We start from the raw sequence: 22,084 nt of genomic DNA, 5'->3' as shown, positions 1-22,084 counted from the left end.
TTTATTTTTATATATTTATTTATTCAGTTGTTTGTGTGACAATCAAGGGGCTTGAACTTGGGATCTGAACACTGTCCCTGAAATGTTTTATTCAAGGCTATTACTCTTCCATTTGAGTCAGAGCTCCATTTCTTGCTCTTTCTGTTGTTTTATTGGAGGTAAGAGTCTCATGGACTTCCCCATCTGGTATGGCTTTGAATCATCATCCTCAGAACTCAGCTTCCTGAGCAGCTACTATTTCAGATGTGAGCCACTAGGGCCCAGCTGTTATTTGATTTTTGAGAGAGGATCTCCTTATTTAATTCAAGATCACCTTGAATTTGCAATGCTTATGTCTCAGCTTCCTGAGTACTAACACTAGAGACCTATACCAGCACTTTGTGCTCAAAGAGCATTGTTAATATCATCTGTGTTTATCAACTCCACTATCGGGTATATAGTAAGAGGCATTATTGGATGAGATAAGATATTAAAAGGAGAGGAGAGGTCACACCAACTAATATCTTAAGTTAAATTTAGGAGCTCTATTCTCTCTTGAATAATTGTGAATGACAAAGATGAAATTGAAACATCTTTGAAAAGAGATAAATATTTTACTTCTTAAAATAGTAACTTTTCTTATTCAACCAACCCTCTGTTATTTTTATTACAAATATGTTCAGGGAGGATTTTGAAGCCATGCCTTAGTGTGAAGCAAATATTTCAGCTAAATATTCGCTATGACAAATAAGGAAAAAAGAGATGAACAACTGTTGTAAGAATATGGTAAAGTCTGTTTAGAGAATCAATAAGTAGGATCTGAGTGTGAATAAAAGCAAATAAACTTTAGAAGTTCCTACTAGTGTAAATATATATTCACACATTTTTCTTTGTGTGACATCAGCTACTATATTTAAACATTCACTGGGATAATTTAATAATTACTTTCAACTAAAGGGTATTATTGTTCCCCATAAAATGAAAATACTTCATATAACACAGTAAAACCATCAATTAAATATTTAACCAGCAAAAATATTGTAGAAAATATCAGTTAAATACTATTCAGTGGGCTGGGGATATGGCCTAGTGGCAAGAGAGCTTGCCTCGTATACATGAGGCCCTAGGTTCGATTCCCCAGTACCACATATACAGAAAACGGCCAGAAGTGGCACTGTGACTCAAGTGGCAGAGTGCTAGCCTTGAGCAAAAGGAAGCCAGGGACAGTATCTAAACTTAAAGTAGATATATCTATGGTGTTTCTTTATTTTCTTAATAATAGTAATTGCCTATGTTTTAATAATGCACTTTACATAACTAAGTGTTCGAGAGAGAAGCTGCCACCTGGATAAGGTGAAGATGCCATGTAGCTCCCTCTCCCATGGGAACTATGGCCCCACTAATAAACTTCCTTATGAACCTTCTTCTCCTGTCTGTGATTAACTCCTCATGGTCCTCTGGGATGGCCGGGACCTCTCCTTTCATTGGTGCTGAAACCGGGATACGCTCCCCGGTGGATTTGCTCCCCCATTTCTGGGGTGTCCAAGCTGCCCCCGGGACCTATTCTGCTGTCCTAAGCCCACCCAGAGGACCACCGAGGTAACTTCTCCTGACCGAGCGTTCTACTTCCATCCACCACGACAATCTACAAATTAACCCTCACACCCAGGGTAAGTGAACTGGGGGCTTGGATCCGTATTTGTGATTTACTGTAGGGCCACAGGGCCATGGCTTCAGGGCCACACTACAGAAAAATCTTGGCGCCAAGTTCCGAGTCCCACTCCAAATGACTGTAGCATAGGGCCACAGAGCCATGGCTTCACGGCCACTCTCCGCGCTTGGTCCAGGACACAGCAACTGGGGCGACGACCTAATTACTGATTGTCTCCTACATTTCAGTTGACCAGAGTAATACTGAGGACACTTGGTATTTAACTTCTCAGCTCCGCTAATCACTTACCATGGGGGGCACAATCTACTTACAGAATTTACATAACTTCTATGAGCACTTGGGAAGATGGAGTTCTCTCTCTCTCTCTCTCTCTCTCTCTCTCTCTCTCTACCTACCTATCTCTATCTCTCTCTTTCTGCCTCTCTCTAAAGTCTGCCTGCCTGCCTGTGATGTGGGATGGGCTGTTACTAGCTTCCAAGGGTACCAATATTTGTTTAACATCTGCCTTGAAAGACACAAAGAAAGGTTTTCTGTACTTGTTATTGATGTTTGTTAAGCTTGGAGATTCGGTTAAGTTCTGCTTGTTGTTGTCTAAATCCTGTTTTCTCTAGCACTGACCACATGGTGGACAATAGAATTGGTTTTAGCAAGTGCTATCTTGGTTCCATCAAGGTTCCAAAACCTCTTGGAGGTGGAGTCCCATCCATATGTCAGGTAATGGGAATGCCAAATTCCTTGGGGCTGGGCAGGGATGTGGAGACTCAAGCTCCTGGGAACCCTACCCCTCACCCTGAACTCTGTAACTGTGGCCTTGCAATTCAAATGTGCCTTGCAATTCAAATGCTGGAAGGTGAAGGTGTCTTGCTGTGACCCTGCTAAGGCCCTGACCAGCTCCACTGCCATTACGCCATGCCACATGTCTGTGTTCTGTTTGTGTCCTGTCTCCTGGACCTTCTCTGGTCATAGCATCTCACTTCAGCTCCCCATTGGAGCTGAGCTGGTTTCTCAAAATGTGGCTTCTCCATTTCCTTACCGAATAATCTGTGAAAATTTTTGTTTGCTGGAAAGGTTTTTTTTTGTTTTCTAAATGACTACATGGTTCTAAAATATGGGCAAAATATTATTTTGCCACTGGAATTCCCGAAAACTTATATAGCCAATTTAAAAGAAAAAATTCTAAGTGTGCCTCAAAGCTTGGGCACAACTCTATGTCTGTTTGTCTGTCTGTTGGTAAAAACTGGCATCATGATTTCAAAATTACTTGTTTTTGACTACTATTTTAACTTACTTTTAAGCCTTGTGTTAAACTGATCTTTGCAGTCTGTGGGTGGAGTCACAGTTAACAGCCGGGAGGCAATCCTGACTCTTATCACCAGACTCCAAGCCAAAAGAAAAAACCCAGGTTTTAAACCCAAACTGATCATGTTTGGGTACAAGCAAATGTGTCTAAGATTTTGCTTCTCCATTTTTCTCTCCTGTGCTCTCATAAACTCTTTAAGCTCAAGGGACCAGAGTCATTTTGGAACGAGTGTGCAAATGTGGCTGCTAACCTCGATTTTCCTGACCCAGGATTGATATTTTGCTTTATAGGATGCAGGTCGACATGTGTACTAGTTGCGTGGACTGTGACGGTCTGTGGCTACAGGAAGTTGCCTCCACAGTCTGCTCCCAAACTGTCTGGTTTCCCTACTAGTGATTTCTTATTCTCTCTCTTGCATGGAAAACTGCTCAGGGAATCTAGGAGTCACTGGTGGTGTTCCTGTGAAGATTTTGACAGGCCCAGAGTGCTCCTGCCCTGGCTCTGTCCCCCCCCCCACACCAGATTAGAGTTGGGTTTATAGCAGGCCTATGATGACAGAGTGGCAAGCAAGACTTACTCCAAGGTTAAAAGCATAAGAGTTGCGTTTGGTGGCCACAGGGTTGCATTGAGGTAGCATTGGTGTCTTCCCCTTCCATGTCTCGGAAGCTGTCGTGGCTGCTGCAGAGAGCAGACTTGGTTGGCCTTTAAAGTTATTACCCTGCTTAAACCAGTAGGGTACCAACCTGCAAAAGCCAGAGTACTCAGAGTAAGCAACCAGGGAATACTGGGAGATTTCAAATGTCTTTAACCAGTTTGTGTAGAATTTTGCAGGCAACCCAGCAGGAGGTATGACAATCTATCCCGGGGACTCTGAGAGACGCCACTACAGCCTTGCCCAGATCCAACCCATCTCTCTTGCCTGCCTCCATCTACATGAGTAACGAAGCCTGCTGATTCGGGATGGAAGACACAGCCACTTTGAATCCACTGAAGCTGAGACTTCTACATTGTCCTGACCCTTTGCCCTCTTGATTGTTATTCATTTGTGTTCTCTTCCACCTGCCAGTAAGGTAAAATGATATGATTTCATTTGATGGCACATGGATCTCATTCAGTCTGCTGTTCTCTAAGTGTTACAGCAGAACTCTGGCAAGTATTTGTTGGTCAATTCTCTACAAGTTACAGGTAAGCTCTACTCCTATTGTTCTCCTGTTGCTTTGATTGGAAATAAAAAGGGCTTTTATAGCTAAAACTCTTTGGATTTCAGTTCTAAGCCAACCCGAGCAGAAAAAAAAAAAAATCCCTCTAAAACTCCATCTCCCAACTAACCAGCAAAGAGCCAGACTGGAAGCCTGGCTTAAGAAAACCAGCCAAATGCTGAAAGTGGCACCGTGGCTCAAGTGGTAGAGCACTAGCCTTGAGCAGAAGTGCTCAGGGACAGTGCCCAGGCCTTCAGTTCAAATCCCATGAATGCCAACTGGAACAAGCTATCCAAGCAATGAGCACCTAGACCTTCAGGAGCAATCCTGACAACGAGGAACTATGGAGAGGAATAAGAAGGGATGAAGTCTCATCTTAAATGGAGTCAATTTAAACATGCCCTTTCAAAATTAATCAGAGCCCGAAGAGTAAGAGGAATCATTATATTACCCACCTAATGTCCATACTTGTTCATTTTCCATCTGGACAGAAACTTGCATTCTTGCTGTTGTTACTTGAGATATCTATCTATCTATCTATCTATCTATCTATCTATCTATCTATACATGTATATGCACACACAAAGGCTTCTGACTGGTTACTCCCAACCAGTCCACTATCCCTAAACACTTCCTTCCTGCCCACAGTCCAGTTATTCCTCCTTCCTTATAATGGGCCACAATTGGGTTTATGTTTCAAATGGAACTTTACTGGCTTGTGCCCAGGGTGTGTTCTCCCATGTTGTTCATGTTAACTGGTCCTGTGAACTTGTAAGCCTTTTGCCTGACCTTTTCAAAAGTCTTTTTCAACAGGATAACAACATCCCTCACCCAGGACGCCACCTGGGAACTTGCAGTTCAAGGCCATCCTCTTACTACACTGCTCTGCCCAGTGCAGATCTGGACCCTGAAGACCCCAGCCTCAGTGACTCCTTGATGTGCCCAAGCTGCAGGAGGTAGCCAGAGGAGACCATGACACCCATTGGCCCTGATAACCATTCTTGTGGAAATGATGAGGACTTTTACCAACCAAACTGTCAAACAAATACTTCTTGGATGGTACCAGGCCAAATGATGAATCAGGGACCCCTGACTACTTTGCCCCTTTACAGCAGGAAGTAGCTCCAGAAGAAACAAGCTCTTCCCGTACTCCCAGCCTGGTACCCCTCCTCTGTTATTAATAAACAACCAATGGGGGAATGTTAGCATTTCCCTAGCCTTCCCTAGGTCCTTAGCTCCTCCCACTAGCCCCCAGATCCACCCATACCTAAGGAGCCACTTTTACTCACTACCTGGATAAGGTGCAGACACCATGTAGCTCCCTCTCCCATGGGAACTATGGCCCCACTAATAAACCTCCTTATGAAACTTAAAAAAATAAATAAATGTTCAATATTTCATTACATTTTAATTCTTTTCCAAATACATAAATCATGAAGAACTCTTCATTTTTAAAATTAATTTATTGTCAAAAAGATATACAGGGGTGTTACAGGTTCATATGTAAAGCATGAGTACATTTCTCATTAAACTTATTACCTTCTCCCTCATTTTTCTTCCACCTTCCCCCCCTTCAGTTTCCCCTCCCCCCAGAGTTGTACAGTTGGTTTACAGCATATTGTCTTCTAAGTATTGCTGTTGCATTGGTTCACCTTTTACCCTTTGTCTCTCCATTTTGATATCCCCCTTCTCTTCCCTACTTCCAACAAACAAACATATGTACAAGACCTAGGGTACCAAAATCAGTTTCTTTTCAGTAAACTTCATGCACACAGACATTATTATTTTATTATCTGTGCTCAAATCTGAGTAAATTAAAAGACCAAAAAATAATTCTATGATTCTGTAAACTCATGTATTTTGCAGTATGCTTTTAAATTCTCCATTCTTAATTGAATTCATATCTACTTATTTTCTTATCAAAAGTATCTCACCTCTATTCTTTTCTGTGTTTGCAAAGAGTTATATAAATTCAAAAAAAATGTACAAATTACCATTACCCGCATTTGTTTCCCTTTTTCACTGTAAGAACCATTCTGGTTTAGCAATCCTGGCAATTGAAGTTGTTTCTCTCAAAATTTCCAGTGAACTGCATAGCAAAGAGAAAGAATCTAAAATTCAACCTAAAGATATTCATTTCTAAATGCTGTAGAGGAAAAAGAGAAAAAAAAAAACTCCTCACATTAAAATATTTATGTTTTTCTAGCTCTTGAGTCATATGTGCAATGTTTTCATTACTGCCATATTAAATTTCTAAATATATTTACTTTTCTTCATGATTGTACTTTAATTACACAACATCATACATTTTTGAAGTAGAAATCTGAAAAAAGAACACATGGAAAATAGCAATTAATCAAAGCTGACTCTTATTTTTCATGTATGTGACATTGTAAACATGATCTATATAGAAATATTATTGCTATTAAGCTGAAGACAATACCAAATAACTTAAGCTCAGAACAAGGCAGGAATAGTGCTGCCCATTATTAATTCCAGTTGTGTGGGAGAGTGGAAAATAAAAATAAATAAATAAAAATGATGCAAGTTCTAACAATGTACCTTTAATATATTCAGAAGAAGTTCTATTGTCTTTTGGATGGACTATGTTCTCAAACTTAAGTCTTCAGTGAAAGTTAAATAATTACCTGTTTATAAAATTATAAATATAAAGAAATCATGCAAAATAAATGGATACATTTTAAACATGACTTTTGCAAATGTATGAAAATTAATTAATTTTATATGCTTACCTTTATTCAGAGTATACCTTGATCTTAATTAATTACTCATGGATTTATATTCATTTATTCTAATTAGATTTATAAAAAACTGTATAAATGGAAATAATTATATTTCTGTTTTTTCTCTTAATTTAATTTTGTATGTGACTGCAGATTTTTACTGCAATATTAAATATTATATTGTTTCGATTCAACACAAATTTTATATTTCAACAGTTGAAATGTAAACAAATCTGTTATTTGTATATAATTAGTGTGGTTTCATTTTAAGTGGTCGGTTACAAAATTGAGGGATTTTATATAATTTGTAGTAGAATGTACTGTAATAAACTAATTTCAAAATTTCAGTAACATTTTACTTTTTTGTCTTTAACACTTCTAGTTGTTCAAAGTGAAGTGCAATAAGTATGAAAGGTATTTTTTTAGGAAAACAAAGTACCATTTATTGAACACAATCCTTTATTTAATCCTTTATTTAATTCAAGATAAGGATTGCTTTAAAAAGCATTGTATTCATTAACTTATTCATGATTCAGACCTAGCAATTACAGATTAGCTTAGCTAATAACAAGCTGCATTGATATTTTTCATTATAAATGTGTGCATGAAAATGGTAATTTTGTCAAGGTGCCCAACTGTGGGTCTGTACCAAGTTGATAGCTCCTTGTGTTAGTTTTGTCTTGGTGTTTTGTTTTTTAAATTCTTGTCAAAGTGACGTACAGAGGGGTTACAGTTTCATACGTAAGTCAGTAGGTACATTTCTTGTATTGGTGTTTTTGACACAAAGTCTGACTGAATAGCCCAAGATGATTTTCGATCCATATCCTCCTACCTCAACCTCCTAAGTACTGAAATTACAAAATACACCCAAACATTGGTTTTGGTTCACATTTTCCAAATGAATGGAGATGTGAAACAACTTGTTCTAATACTTGTTAATCGTACCTACATTTTCCAATGAAAATCATTCATATTTAACTCTTGCATAGTTTGGTTTTTCTCCTTTTTGCAAAATTCACTGTTTTTCTTTACTGTTGCTTATTACTTTCATAGAATAATTTGAGAAAACTTTTAACCATTTATTAGGAATTAAAAAAACAATTTTTATTTTGTCTTTTCATTTTATCACATATTGTATCAAATCTCATTAAAGTCTGTTATTTTGTTTGTTATTACATTCATTTAATCTTTTCTGTTATTTCTTAACTTCTTATATAATTTACAATATGCCTTCTTTTACTGCATGAATATTCCTTTACTTTTGTCTTCCTAAGTAGTATTTTAGATATAGTATAGGTTTACTTGTGGTATTAAACAAATTTACCTCTTATACTTTTCAGTATCAATTTTTTTTTTCGGATATACTTCTTTTTTAATTTTTATTGTCAAACTGATGTAAGTAGGATACATTTTCATACATTAGGCATTTGATACATTTCTTCTACTGTTTGTTACCTCCTCCATCATTCCTCCTCCCCCTCCCCCTTTCCTTCTCTGCCCATGAGTTGTTCAGCTGATTTACACCACACAGTTTTGCAAGTATTGCTTTTGTAGTCTTTTGTCTTTTTACCCTGTGTCTCTCAATTTTGGCATTCCCTTTCAGTTTCCTAGTTCTAATACCAGTATACACAGTTTCCAATGTACTCAGATAAGATACAGAGACAGTGTAGGTACAACCACAGGAAGTGGATACAAGAGGATCATCCATAATAGATGCTATGGTTTCACATGGCATGTTGAAAGTAATTACAACAGTGATATAACAGTCATTTCCATAACATGGAGTTCATTTCACTTAGCATCATCTATGTGTTCATAAGGGTATAGCTATTGGGCTCTTGTGATCCTCTGCTTTGACTAGCCTACTCTTAATGGGGAAAAGCTAAAGCCATTCCCTTTAAAATCAGGAGCAAGACAGGGATGTCTGCTCTCTCCCCTCCTCTTCAACATAGCACTAGAATTCCTAGCCAGAGCAATTGGGCAAGAAGAAAATATAAAGGGGATCCAAATAAGAAAAGATGAAGTTAAACTTTCTCTCTTCACAGATGACATAATCCTATGCCTAAAGAACCCCATAGACTACTCCCAAGCTACTAAAGCTGATCCAAAACTTTGGCAAAGTTGCAGGATATAAAATAAACCCTCAAAAATCAATGGCCTTTCTATATGCTAATGACGCGAACGCTGAGGCTGAAATCAGGAAAGCAACTCCTTTTGCAATAGCTTCAAAAAACCTAAAATACCTATGAATAACCTTAACCAAAGAAGTGAAAGACCTCTAAGATGAGAAATTTCAATATCAATTATATTACTTAAGCTATGAGAGTTTCAGAAGTGTTTCTGTCCTTATGTTCAGATAAGTTTTCCTACAGTTTACATTTTACTGTTTCATAAGTAAGCATTTTTATATTTTTTTTATAAATAATCTAGGAAGTTTATATTTCTGTTTTTGAACATAATAACTTTTAACAATTTTTTTATTAAAATAAGCTATAATTCTATTCATAATGGCTATCATATTGTCTTGTGTCATCATAAATAGAAACAAATGTATTATTTTAATGAAAAATATATTTGTTACAGGTCCAGGGGTGGTAACCCAAGTGGAACTCAAACCCACGACCCTCCAGAGTCCACCATGCAGAGACAGTCTCAAACAAAAAGACATATTGGGAAAACAGAAAATGGGAACTGAACGGCCAGGGATGCAGCACAGACTCTGGAGCTGAAACTGTGACACCTAGCAGTCCTCGATCTAGGGTTTATAGAGGTAAAAGCATAGCACAGATGTAGGGAACTGATGGAGGGGATAGAGCAAGCAACAAACAAGTTAAGCAAGCCATTTACAGAAGCAGGATTTTGCGGTCAGGTTGATCAAATATTTAACTTCATTTTAACAATTGCTATCATGTTTCCCTAATCAATGGAGTCAGCTCTACTCCCTACAACCATATTGATGTGCTTTCTACTTAAGTAATTATATTTGGTCCCTTTGTTAACCACTAAGAAATGTACTCCTAATGGACGTGATCACAAAGTGACAATAATAGGAAAAAACAATAAATAAAATATTATTTTTCCTCTGTGGCTTAAACTTAATGACTCAACAATTAAATACATATCATCAGCCTTTTTGATAATCCAAACTACTAAAATTATTCTGTTTAGTCTCTATTTCTGCATTAAATGTGTTGTGGTTCACTTCGGTCAATAATAGCAACCCATTATGAAGGCAACTGATGACTAATGTCATTAAAAATTAGATGCTTCTAAAAGCAGTACTAAGATTATCAAATATATGAAGTCAAGTGAATATTGGTGACTGTTATTCCTTATGTAACTACAGTATTCCTTTTCAAACACAAAATCATCATCGAAAGCCAAGTCTGACATTTAGTGGTCAAATCATATATTTTAAAAATCTTATTTGTTTTCTGAGAACGTTTCAATCAAATTTCAGGTTTATAGATGTAAACCATACACTAAAAATCCATGTCAGGATAGGACGCTGGTGGCTCTTAACTGTGATCCTAGCTACTCAGGAAGCTCAGATCTGAGAATTGCAGTTCAAAGCCAGCCAGGGCAGGAAAAGTCTGTGAGTCTCTTATCTCCAGTTACACCCCCAGAAAACCGGAAGTGGTGCTGTGGCTCAACAATAGCATCCAAGTTGTGAATTCAAACACCAGGACCAATTCCCTCTCCAAATAAAAGTGTCCATGCTAGGGTGAGAATGTTGAAAGGGTAATATTGTTCGTGATGCACTGTATTTATAAACTGCATTGGAGAATGGCAATTCCTTTGCACAACTACTTAAAGGTAATAAAATGTTTTAAAATATCATGCTACATTTTTTTTAGCATATGTTATTAAGTAACAAAGATGTAGCCCCAAATAAGTTCCTAGAACCATTCCAGTTGCTGTTGAGCAGGGCACTTAACTCCTGGTTCATCAGCAAACATCACTATTTCTAATCAGGGTGCTCATCAGACATACTGTTGGTCAATGTGGCAGAAAGCTTGACAGAAAATTCAAAGAAATGTTTGATCACTTTATGTGAATTTTCCAAATTTCAAGAAATCCAGTTCAATTTCTCATTTCTATATGGAATTGTATATATGGGCAACTTCATAACTAAAATTAACATAAAGAATAATTTCAATATATTTCAACAGTAACTCATTTTTGCAAGGAAACTAAATTATCACGTTTTATTTTGCGCTATGCGTACAGGTGTCTTGATGAGGAAAAGTAGGAAACAAGAGGTAACCTTGTTTTTCAATAGTCTTGTAAAATTTTCTTTATTAAATTTTTTGTATTTGTTTGTTTTGGTTGTATTAGGGGTTTGTGACCATCCAGTTTGTAGTTGTAGGCATATTCTCTACCCATATCCCAAACCAGTTTGCTTTTATTATTTTTTTTTAAATAGGTTCTAACATGCATGGTTATATATGTCTGTACTGCCATCTAGCTATTTATTCTCCCCTTGTGCCTGGGTAATAGATGTAAAATTGATAGAGCTTGGGTCTCACATTTACACCTGGGCTGAGCTGGAATTGTGACCACATCTCTTCTTCCTGAATACCTAGGACCATGGATATAAGTTACTGGCACCAGACTTCAATTATCTGGATTTGTTGTGAAATTTTGAGCAATTTTAATAACAAATATATGTCATCTTATATAAGATGTCATTCTTGTAATAATAGCATGTATCAAAGATATGAGAAAATATGAGAGAACAAATATTTTAAGATCTTTTCACTTAAAGGTAACTAGTTTATATCATACACAAAATTAACAGAATATACTTTTCAGGGGTTTTCAATGACATATATAATAAAGTTGTGTATATACAATTCTTCCATGTATTTTCATTTGCATTAATTAGCTTTATACTAATTTAATGTAGTAAATTGCTATTTTTCATAATTTGTTCTACCTCTTCCTTGGATTCCACAAGTCAGGTTTATTTATATGACTTCCTTGGCCAATGAAATATGAGTGACAATATGAATTTGTGTTCAAGAAAAACATTTAAGGGGGCTGGTAATATGGCCTAGTGGCAAGAGTCCTTGCCTCCTACACATGAAGCTCTCCGTTCAATTCCCCAACACCACATATATGGAAAACAGCCAGAAGGGGTGCTGTGGCTCAAGTGGCAGAGTGCTAGCCTTGAGCAGGAATAAGCCAGGGAAGGTGCTCAGGCCCTGAGTCCAAGGCCCAGTACTGGCCAAAAAAAGAAAAACATTTAAGAGTTATTGAATGTCCAGCCCTTTTCTTACTCCTCTTTAAAAATTTTTTTCATCTTGTAGTCACAGATAATGACTACCACACCTCTGTAAGACCCATGGTGTAGAAGCAGAGAGGGGCCTTAGCAGATACAGACTGAACAGGTAATTTTTGTTTATTTCCATTTTTAAATAGAAATATTGCAGTTCTGTGGCCCTTTTTAAAAATTCTAAATTAATTGTAACTTGTCATGCTAGATATATATGGAGAGAAATCATCTCTTAAATCAACATGGAGATCAGTGTAAGCACCTACACCACACAACTGGTGTTGTGTCAGATGAGATATTATCACAATGGGGAATCATGTGAAACCTTTCCTTCTGAAGATGAAAGTTGAGGGGCCAGAAGATCTAATAGCAATAATGAGTTGTAGTGTAACATGTTGCTGTTCAACTTTATCAACTTCTCCTCATGAGGAAAGACCAGGCATTTGTTTTCGTTCGTTATTGAAATGATAACAAGGGCATCATCCAGAATCAGCATGTGGGGCTGTAGACTTTTATTTCTGCTTTACTTCAAATGCTGTCCCAGCTAGCAGCTGTTCTAGTAGCTGAGCACCTACAATGAGAACGTGCATTGCAGGTAGCTCGTGATCAGCATGCATTTGAGAGAAAATTGAACACGTGTGGCTGTAACGTATAAAGAATCTCTACTCATTTATTAATTGCAGCATATTTCTAGATAATTTAAATTATAAATGCAAGCCATAACCAAAAACTGTTCTTTCAAAAGAGAATTACTCCTTCCAGCTCAGCCTCAGACAGAACCCAGATAATGATAGAAAGACACATTCTTCTGTTTCTGCTTCACACTAAACAGCAATTGTAATGATTAGCTGATCATGATTGTAGGGAGAGTTCAGATAAAAGAAATATTCAAATGAGCATTTTCCTACTTACAAATTCTTCTTTTTAATTATCTTTCATTTTTTTGAATCTCATTTCACCTTTCTGTGCTTATTTTACAGCTAATTCCAGTTTTTTTTCTGAATACCCAGTTCATACATCTCTTACAAGAGATATTAGTACCATGTCAAAAAAAATTTAAAAGCTAACAAGTAATTTCTAGATTGTCATGGTTTTAGTGGAAATCTAAAAAAAGTCTTTCCATAATATGCCTTACTTTATTATTCCAAAGTATAACTTACTGATATATGCTAAAAATCTTTTCTGAATATTTGGGGACACAGCCATTAGCTAACACACATCAACCTCTTAATGATCAATATCACACACATTAGCATTATTTGTTCTACTTAAAGAAATAATGACAGGGTACATGATCAAAATACTTTCCATAAAAAGTGACACAGAAGTACACTATGCTAAATGTATGGGTATTTTTTTTCTCCAAGGAAAAACTGGGAAAATGTATTATCAATGTTTATTTTATTTTTTCCAAAAATTTATTCACAGAAAAGGTCTATAATTATGATATTCTTCTAGTGTAAACAGAATATTACCATTTGAAGTCAGTACATGAAAAATGTTTACCAGACTTCATTTCAACAAATGAACCTGATAGGGTAGTGTATAATCTTATTAATCCCAGATAAATGGGAGGCCACAAGTACGAGAATCACAATCTGAAGCTGTCCCCAGGGATGTGCTTCTGCCAAAGAGGCACAGATTTTTAGTAGAAATCCTAGTACTGCCAAGAAAAGAGCATATATATATATATATATATATATATATATATATATATATATATATATATATATGAGAGACCCTCCCTCACTTGTGAAGGACACACTGTTCCATAACTAGATACTAGGAAGTTGGAAGCAGAAGGTATTTATCACTCTCAAAGGGAAAGAATGAATGATACAGGAGCTAGGAGAGCTTTCTCAGAATCATGTTTTGGTAAAAAAAAAAATAGCAGATTAGATTGAAAAGGCTGGAGCAATTATTATGTTTATTTTGTGTTGGGCCAGTTTGAAGCTTAATCTCAGGATCTCATACTCTCACTTGGCTTTCTCACTTATGGCTGATACTTTACCCATGGAGCCACAACTGCACTTCTGGCTTTTTAATGGTTAATTGGAGATACAAGTCTGTTGGGTTTGTCTGCCCAGACTCCCTTTAAAACTTGCTTCTCAGGTCTCAAATATCTGGATTACAAGAGTGGGCCCCCACTGCCTCAGTTTTCCAGTGTATTTGTGGAGAAATTATTCATACAATTTGGTGATTGTGAGAAGAGTTAGTGAAGAAAGTTAGTTATGAGTCCACTGACATGTTGATTTTGAAGTACTAGAAATGACAGAATAAATTGCATGCCAGTATCCCATGCCTGTAATCCTAGCTACTCAGAAGGCAAACATCAGAAGGATTGCCATTGAGAACAACCTCTGCAAAAGGTTTACAAAACCTTCTCCACCAGTAGCCTGGCATGACAGGGCTTGACTATGAGACTAGATATGTTCAACCCAGATATAAGAGGACTGAAGTTTAGGCCAGCACAGGAAAAATCATGTATGAGACACTATCTCAATGGAAAAGGATTGGCATAGAGGATGCAAACATGTCATACTACGTACAGTAGCAAGACTAAATAGGATGTAAATAAAAGACTAAATAGATCATGGGCAAAATGTGTTACCTTATCTCAAAATCAACAAGAGCAAAAAGAGCCAGAGGCTTGATCTACCAATAGAACACCTGCTTACTGAATGTGAAGCCCTGAGTTCAAACCGCAGTACCACATCAAAAATAAAGCTCAAGATGCATTGTGTATATGAACTCCTTTGTTAAATAGCAAAAACAATAATACAATGCATATCCTAAAAAACTAAGAAAAGGGAAGGAAGGAACAGGTTGGGGTGACACTGATCAAGATATACTGTATTCATAAATTGTTTTATTGAATAGCAATTCCTTTGTATAACTACTTAAAAATAATAAAATATACAAAAGAAAGAAATCACACCTCATAAATTAAGGAATCACTATAGAAAGTCACATTTATTTAGGTAAACACGTTTAAATTGATGTAAATCAGTGTCTCTAAGACCTAATATAAATAAAGAAGAGAAATTTACAGAAGAGATTAAAAATAAAATAGTGACAATGTATAAGAAAGGAATGTTATTGCACATAAAGAATAATAAAATTTTTATGAGTGAGTTGTGAAGAGAGTGCATATATTCTCTCAACTTATGTAAGGCAGTAGTCAAAAAAACACAACAAATATTTTTCTATAAGGTACTTAGGAAATTATTTACAGCTAAAACTATGACGAGTAAGACATAGTCCAGGTGATGAGCTTATCAAACAAACTGTGAAGGCACTCATTAGCCTGGGAGGGTTGCAACACACTGAGCCTAGATATTCCCCGTGGTTGCTTCCATCTGTTTACCATCAGAAATTAATATCTGCAGATTGGAAACTGGTTAATAACTTTCATAATTGCAAAGTGTATATCTACATGTCTATATTTAAATAAATTTGGATAGTTTCTATTTAGAGTAATGAATAGATTTGATTTTTCTTGAAATTAAATATAATAACATACCTCCTACAAATTCATCTTTTTCAACCCTTAATTCTGGGAAGTACTTTGTGTGTGTGTGTGTGTGTGTGTGTGTGTGTGTGTGTGTGTGTGTATCTACGTGTGTATGTGTATGTGTGTGTGTGGGGGGGGTGTCTTTGTGTGTGTTGGACTTGAGGTTTGAACTCAGGATCGGGGCCCTGACAGAGCTTTTTTGCTCAGGGCTAGTGCTCTACCACTTGGACAATAACTCCACTTCTTACTTATCTGGACATAAGAGTTTCATGGACTTTTCTGCACAGGCTGGCTTTAAACCTTGATCCTCAGATCTCAGCCTCTTGATAGGCAAGACATACTGGCATGAGCCTAGCACCCAGCTTACTCTCAATTTTTAGTATATGTTGCTTTTTCTGCCTATATCTGTTTCAATGTAATTACAGTAGCAGACTTAGCTTTCCTATTGTTTAGGTTGGATAAATGTAAATAGTATTAGTTCCACACATTATTTATTTTCTACAGTATAAATAAAATACTCTTGTTAGGATGTTTGCTTTCTTGTTTGTTTTAAGTCAGTGTCATACTTTAACACAGTTCTGAGATTGCAGGCGTGCATCTTTACATTGGGTTGAATACAGCTTTCCTCACTGTAATCAATATCAGATCCGGATATGGGTAATATTGCACTTCTAATATTTTTCTTGTATTTTTAACTTGATTTAAACTTTGTCATGCATATCTTACACTTAACTTGTCCAAGTTATTCAAGTAGAAAATTAGGTCTTTTTTTTTTTTTTTTGCCAGTCCTAGGGCTTGAACTCAGGGCCTGAGCACTGTCCCTGTTTGTTTTCTTGCTCAAGGCTAGCATTCTACCACTTGAGCCACAGCATCACTTCTGGCTTTTTCTGTCCGTGTTGCTGAGGAATTGAACCCAGGGCTTCATGTATGAGAGGCAAGCATTCTACCACTGAGCCATATCCCTAGCCCCTAAAATTAGGTCTTCTGCTCAATTTTTAATTGATTTTATAATTAAAGTGTATACATTGATTATACTATTATGAATACCAAAATGCATATTATAGGAACTTGAAACTATAATATTTTCACCTATAAATTTTATTTATAATTTTAAATATTTATAACTCAATATTTAAAAATATTTTCTTGCCATTCCTGATTGACTGAAAAATTTAAACTCTTTGTTTTCTTATTTTCAGTGTTTTCAGGCTACTTTATTTTACTTATATGTAAAGTATTACATATATATACATATTACATAATACATGCTTTGTATGCCAGTGTGTGTGTATATATATAGAGAGAGAGAAAGAGAGAGAAAGAGAGAGAGAATACTATTATATTTTGTAACCATGTGGAAACCATCACTCACTGTGCCTTTTCATTCTGTATTTTTTTCTTCATTTATTTTCTCATTTACATTCACATTTTCATTATGTTTATTTGCTTATTTTACTAAATTACTGTGTAAGTTATTATGTATAATAAAAAACCATTATGCTTACTTGAATATTTTAATTTTATCTTGAATCATAATTTTTCTAGGGATAAAATTATTAGTAAAGAAAAGTACACCTCTTGAATGAGGTTATCATTCTAAATCCATTTTTGATCTAAAAATTGAAAGTAGGTACACTTTTCTTTCTTCATAGGTGTTCTACTATATTCCTAACTTGTCTTCTTTCTTTCACTATGAAAATGTGAGGATCTACCACTAAATTTCATTGTCTACTATTTTCTATCGTGATGAGTAACTGGTTTTGTCTAAGTCTTTAAATACAGAGTTTTGCCTTGGATGACTGAGAAATTCCTGTATTATATAAAAATTATTTCCATTTGAATCTTCTCTATCATCTTTTCTCCAAATTCCAGCTAGCTGGACATTTGACCTCCTACTGTAATTATTCATAGTTCTAACTTTTAAATAATATATTTCGTGTTTAGATGCACTTTATTTTTTCAAATATTTCTTTGTCCTTATTTTCTAACCATTTTACAGAATTTTCATTCTATATTCACATTGACGATTTAATTTTTTAAAATATTCTAAACTTTCTTTTTCTTTTTTTCTCTTATTTATTGTCAAAGTAATGTACACAGAGGTTACAGTTTCATATATTAGGCATTGGATACATTTATTGTACTGTTTGTTACCTCCTCCCTCATTCCCCCTCCCCCCTCATGAAATGTTCAGTTGATTTACACAAAACAGTTTTGCAAGTATTGCTTTTGTAGTCCTTTCTCTTTTTATCCTGTGTCTCTCGATTTTGGTATTCCCTTTCACTTTCCTAGTTCTAATACCAGTATATACAGTTTCCAATGTACTCAGATAAGATACAGTGATAGTGCAACCACAAGAAGGGGATAAAAGAGGTTCATCAACAATAGAAGCTAGGGTTTCACATGGCATGTTGAAAGTAATTACAACAGTGATATCACTTGTTTCCATAACATGGAGTTCATTTCACTTAGCATTATCTTATGCATTCATAGGGGCATTGCTATTAGGCTCTTGTGATCCTCTGCTGTGACTAGCCTAAACCTGTGCTAATTATTCCCTAGGAGGGAGACCATAGAGTCCATGTTTCTTTGGGTCTGGGTCACTTCACTTAGTATAATTTTTTCCAAGTCTTTCCATTTCCTTGCGAATGGGGCAATGCCATTCTTTCTGACTGAGGTATAAAATTCCATTTTGTATATGTACCACATTTTCAAGAGACATATGAAAAACTGCTCTACATCAATGGCCATAAAAGAAATGCAAATCAAAACAGCATTGCGATTCCATCTCACCCAAGTAAGAATGTCCTATATCAAGAAAACTAACAATAATAAATTTTGGAGGGGATGTGGCCAAAAGGGAACTCTACTTCATTGTTGGTGGGAATGTAAACTGGTTCAGCCACTCTAGAAAGCAGTATGGAGATTCCTCAGAAGAATAAACATAGAGCTCCCCTATGACCCAGCAGGCCCACTTTTGGGCATCTACCCAAAAGACCACAAACAAGAACACAGTAAAGCCACCAGCACAACAATGTTCATCGTAGCACAATTTGTCATAGCTAGAATATGGAACCAACCCAGATGCCCCTCAGTAGACAAATGGATCAGGAAAATGTGGTACATACACAAGACGGAATTTTAAACTTTCTTTTTCATTGGTCTTTTGTGGCTATGTAATATTCCCGAGAACCTCTCTAGTATTACAAAATTATGCTTCAGAATTTATTACTTTTTATACTTATCACTGCTTATTGGTTTCTTTCATGCTATCTTTTCTTCTCTCCTGTCAAAATACTGGTCATCTTCAGACCTTCACAGGAAGCTTTGGAGAACAAAGTTTAAAATCAAGGTGCTTGGCATGGTGTTTATCAGTTACTGTTCTCAGGTGAATGGATCGCTAATTTTTTGGAACCTTAACATGTGAATATTCCGAAGGTCCCTCATCTACACTACCTTACTTCTCTTCTTAGAGAGCATTCTGCTTCTTAGTACCGTTCAAGTACCGTTAAATGTCGGGAGTGAAGAGTAGTGAGAACTCACAATTTGACCTACTAATTTGTAATTAATCCTCCTGCTTTCATTTCCATTCTTTAGTTGTCCTTTCAATCACAGCCCTGTCCCTACATCAAGATCCAGAAAGCCCACATGATGCCCTAGTGGCTGTAACCTTAACCCATCATGCTGACAGTCTTTCTCAGATTCCATTCAATGTTTCTGAATCCGGACCTTTTTCTTTGCTAGCCATCACATTTTCTTTTATAGCATGATTTATATCCTATGTATCTCATCAGTGTCGTCTCCAAGCTGTCACTGGATAGAAGTTAAATTATTGGTTTCCACTCTTAAAATAATCCAGGAATGTACATTTCACATTAGTAATATTTTTGATTAACTGTAAAATCAACTATGTTTTAACGGACCATATTGAGTAACTGAAAGGTTACTAAAATATGTAACTCAGACTCTCAGACCAAAATGTGGATTTGAATATATATTAAAATTATATAATGGAACCCCAAATTAAGAGGGGCCTCTTTTATATCCTGAAGTAGAATCTATGCTAACAGATGGGCCAATTTCTCTTCTGGATCTGAAACTTACAGTGTATCTAAGAGGTTTCCAAAGATCTGATCTCCTGGTTTCATTTCCTGAGCACCTTGGATGCTTAAAGTGCCTGTGATTGCTCCAGAAATTCTCAAGATTCCAACATTTGTAACTTCTTTCCAATTCTGTAAAAGGACAGATGGAAAGCTTTACTTTATCCTTTCTGAGAACTGATTTTGTAAATACTCAATTTACTGACTAATATAGAAAATAGAAGTATTTACTTAAGGAAGAATTTATTTCATTTCCTGTCATTGGTTGAGGGAACTCAATAATAAGGTCACTTAATAGTTCTTTAAGTTTGGGCCAAAACAAAACAAAAAGAAATTAATGTTTTTCTGGCTCTCAAGTATCTTCATCTTTGTATGTATCTTAATATTATTTTAAAATTTCATTTGTGTGAATTAATTGTAAGAATGGGTTTCCTTGAGTTATCTGTATACATGCACATAATGTCCTATGATCAAATTCAACTCATTCATTGATTATCCATTTTTTAATTTAGTTTTGTTGTCAAGATGATATACAGAGGGGCTGGGGATATGGCCTAGTGGCTAGAGTGCTTACCTCCTATACATGAAGCCCTGGGTTTGATTCCCCAGCACCACATATATAGAAAACGGCCAGAAGTGGCGCTGTGGTTCAAGTGGCAGAGTGCTAGCCTTGAGCAAAAAGAAGCCAGGGACAGTGCTCAGGCCCTGAGTCCAAGCCCCAGGACTGCCAAAAAAAAAAAAAAAAAAAAAAAAAGATGATATACAGAGGTGTTACAGTTACATACATAAGGTAGTGAGTTCATTTATTGTCAAAGTTGTTACACCCTTCTTCATTTTTCTCCCACTTTCCCTCTCCCCCAAACTTATTTCTGTGTTGTTGTTTTTTTACAATTTGAAGGGGATCCATTGTGCTCTTTTCCTTTGTGCATATGAAATCTTTAATGTTTTGAAAGAATATTCAAAGTTTTTGAAAACTATAAAAATCAGAATTTAAAAATAAGCAGATGCATATTAAAATTAGTGTGATATCTTTTCAAAATTAGCCCAATTACCAACTCTAGAGCTGAACTCAGGGCGATTTTAAAGCTCCCAAATGACAGATAGAGATCGATCACTATTATACTTCAAGAGAAGTTCTGTGGTCACACTACACTGAATGTGGACAATCTCATCTGGCCACAGAGGCTGAACAGAGTGTGATTTGGATATACTTTCTACAGTAGACTTTCAGAAGAAAATAAGGCCTCATTCATCTTTGAAACTTCAGCCCTTAGTACAGTGACTAATGGAGGAGCATTAAGATAGTAAAAGGAGGTACGGGTATGGTGGTACACACCTATAATTTGAATCCAGTAAAAGGAACAAGTTAAGAGATTTATCTGGGTAAAGCCTTAGATCTATCTGAACAACATACTAAAATTAAAATAATCGGAAGTAAGGCTCAAAGCAGTAGATTACCTAACAAATATCAGGCTCCAAGCTCAATCTCCAATGCCATCAAAAAACAAATAAAAGATAGTGGATGAAAAAAATTGCCAGCTCATTACTTTTCATTCATCAGAATCTATGGTAAACTCTTAATACTTCAAACCCTGAGACTTAACTAGTTATATTTTACCAAGTAATTCAAGTTTACATGGAGAAAATGCAGACAAACATTATATATAAATCACAATCCATTTACATCAGTATTTATAGAAAAAAAATTAAAAATAAGTTTGCTTATCTTTAGATGATTATATTGCTCTTTGGATTGCTAGGTATACAAAAAAGGCACTAGTGCACATCTAAACACACACACTGAAAGAGGTACATTATGTATGTGTGTTTTGGATTCTCAATAATCAGGGAGCTAAAATAGTTTTTAGAAATTAAGTAAGACTGCTGTGAAATGTGACAGAAAAGAGGCTGATAGAGAGAAGGCAAATATTGCATTATGCTGCCATAACAGCATTAGTTATGTTTTTCCATCTCACAGTTAAAAATAGGAGAGAGGAGACACTGAAGGAAACAAATACCAAATAGTAGATACCATCCTGAATTTAAAGTTAGAGATTAGCACTGCAGGTAGACAAAGGTTTTGCTAGAGAAACCATAAGCAGAAAGCTTTGGATTTCTATTGCCTAACAGTGGTTGACAAGAAAATACATATGGATAAACTGATGAATTGATAGATTTATTTCATCCAGAAAACAGGTCTCTAGAAATAGATTCGAATTCAAAAGAATAAGAAAGTATTTTGTTTTGTTTTGTTGTTGCTGTCAGTGGCTATTTCAGACCTGTCTGGGCAGTAGAGAG

The sequence above is a fragment of the Perognathus longimembris genome, chromosome 12 (assembly GCF_023159225.1).
Source record: "Perognathus longimembris pacificus isolate PPM17 chromosome 12, ASM2315922v1, whole genome shotgun sequence".
Classification (NCBI taxonomy): domain Eukaryota; kingdom Metazoa; phylum Chordata; class Mammalia; order Rodentia; family Heteromyidae; genus Perognathus; species Perognathus longimembris.
Note: the sequence above shows the minus strand (reverse complement) of the source record.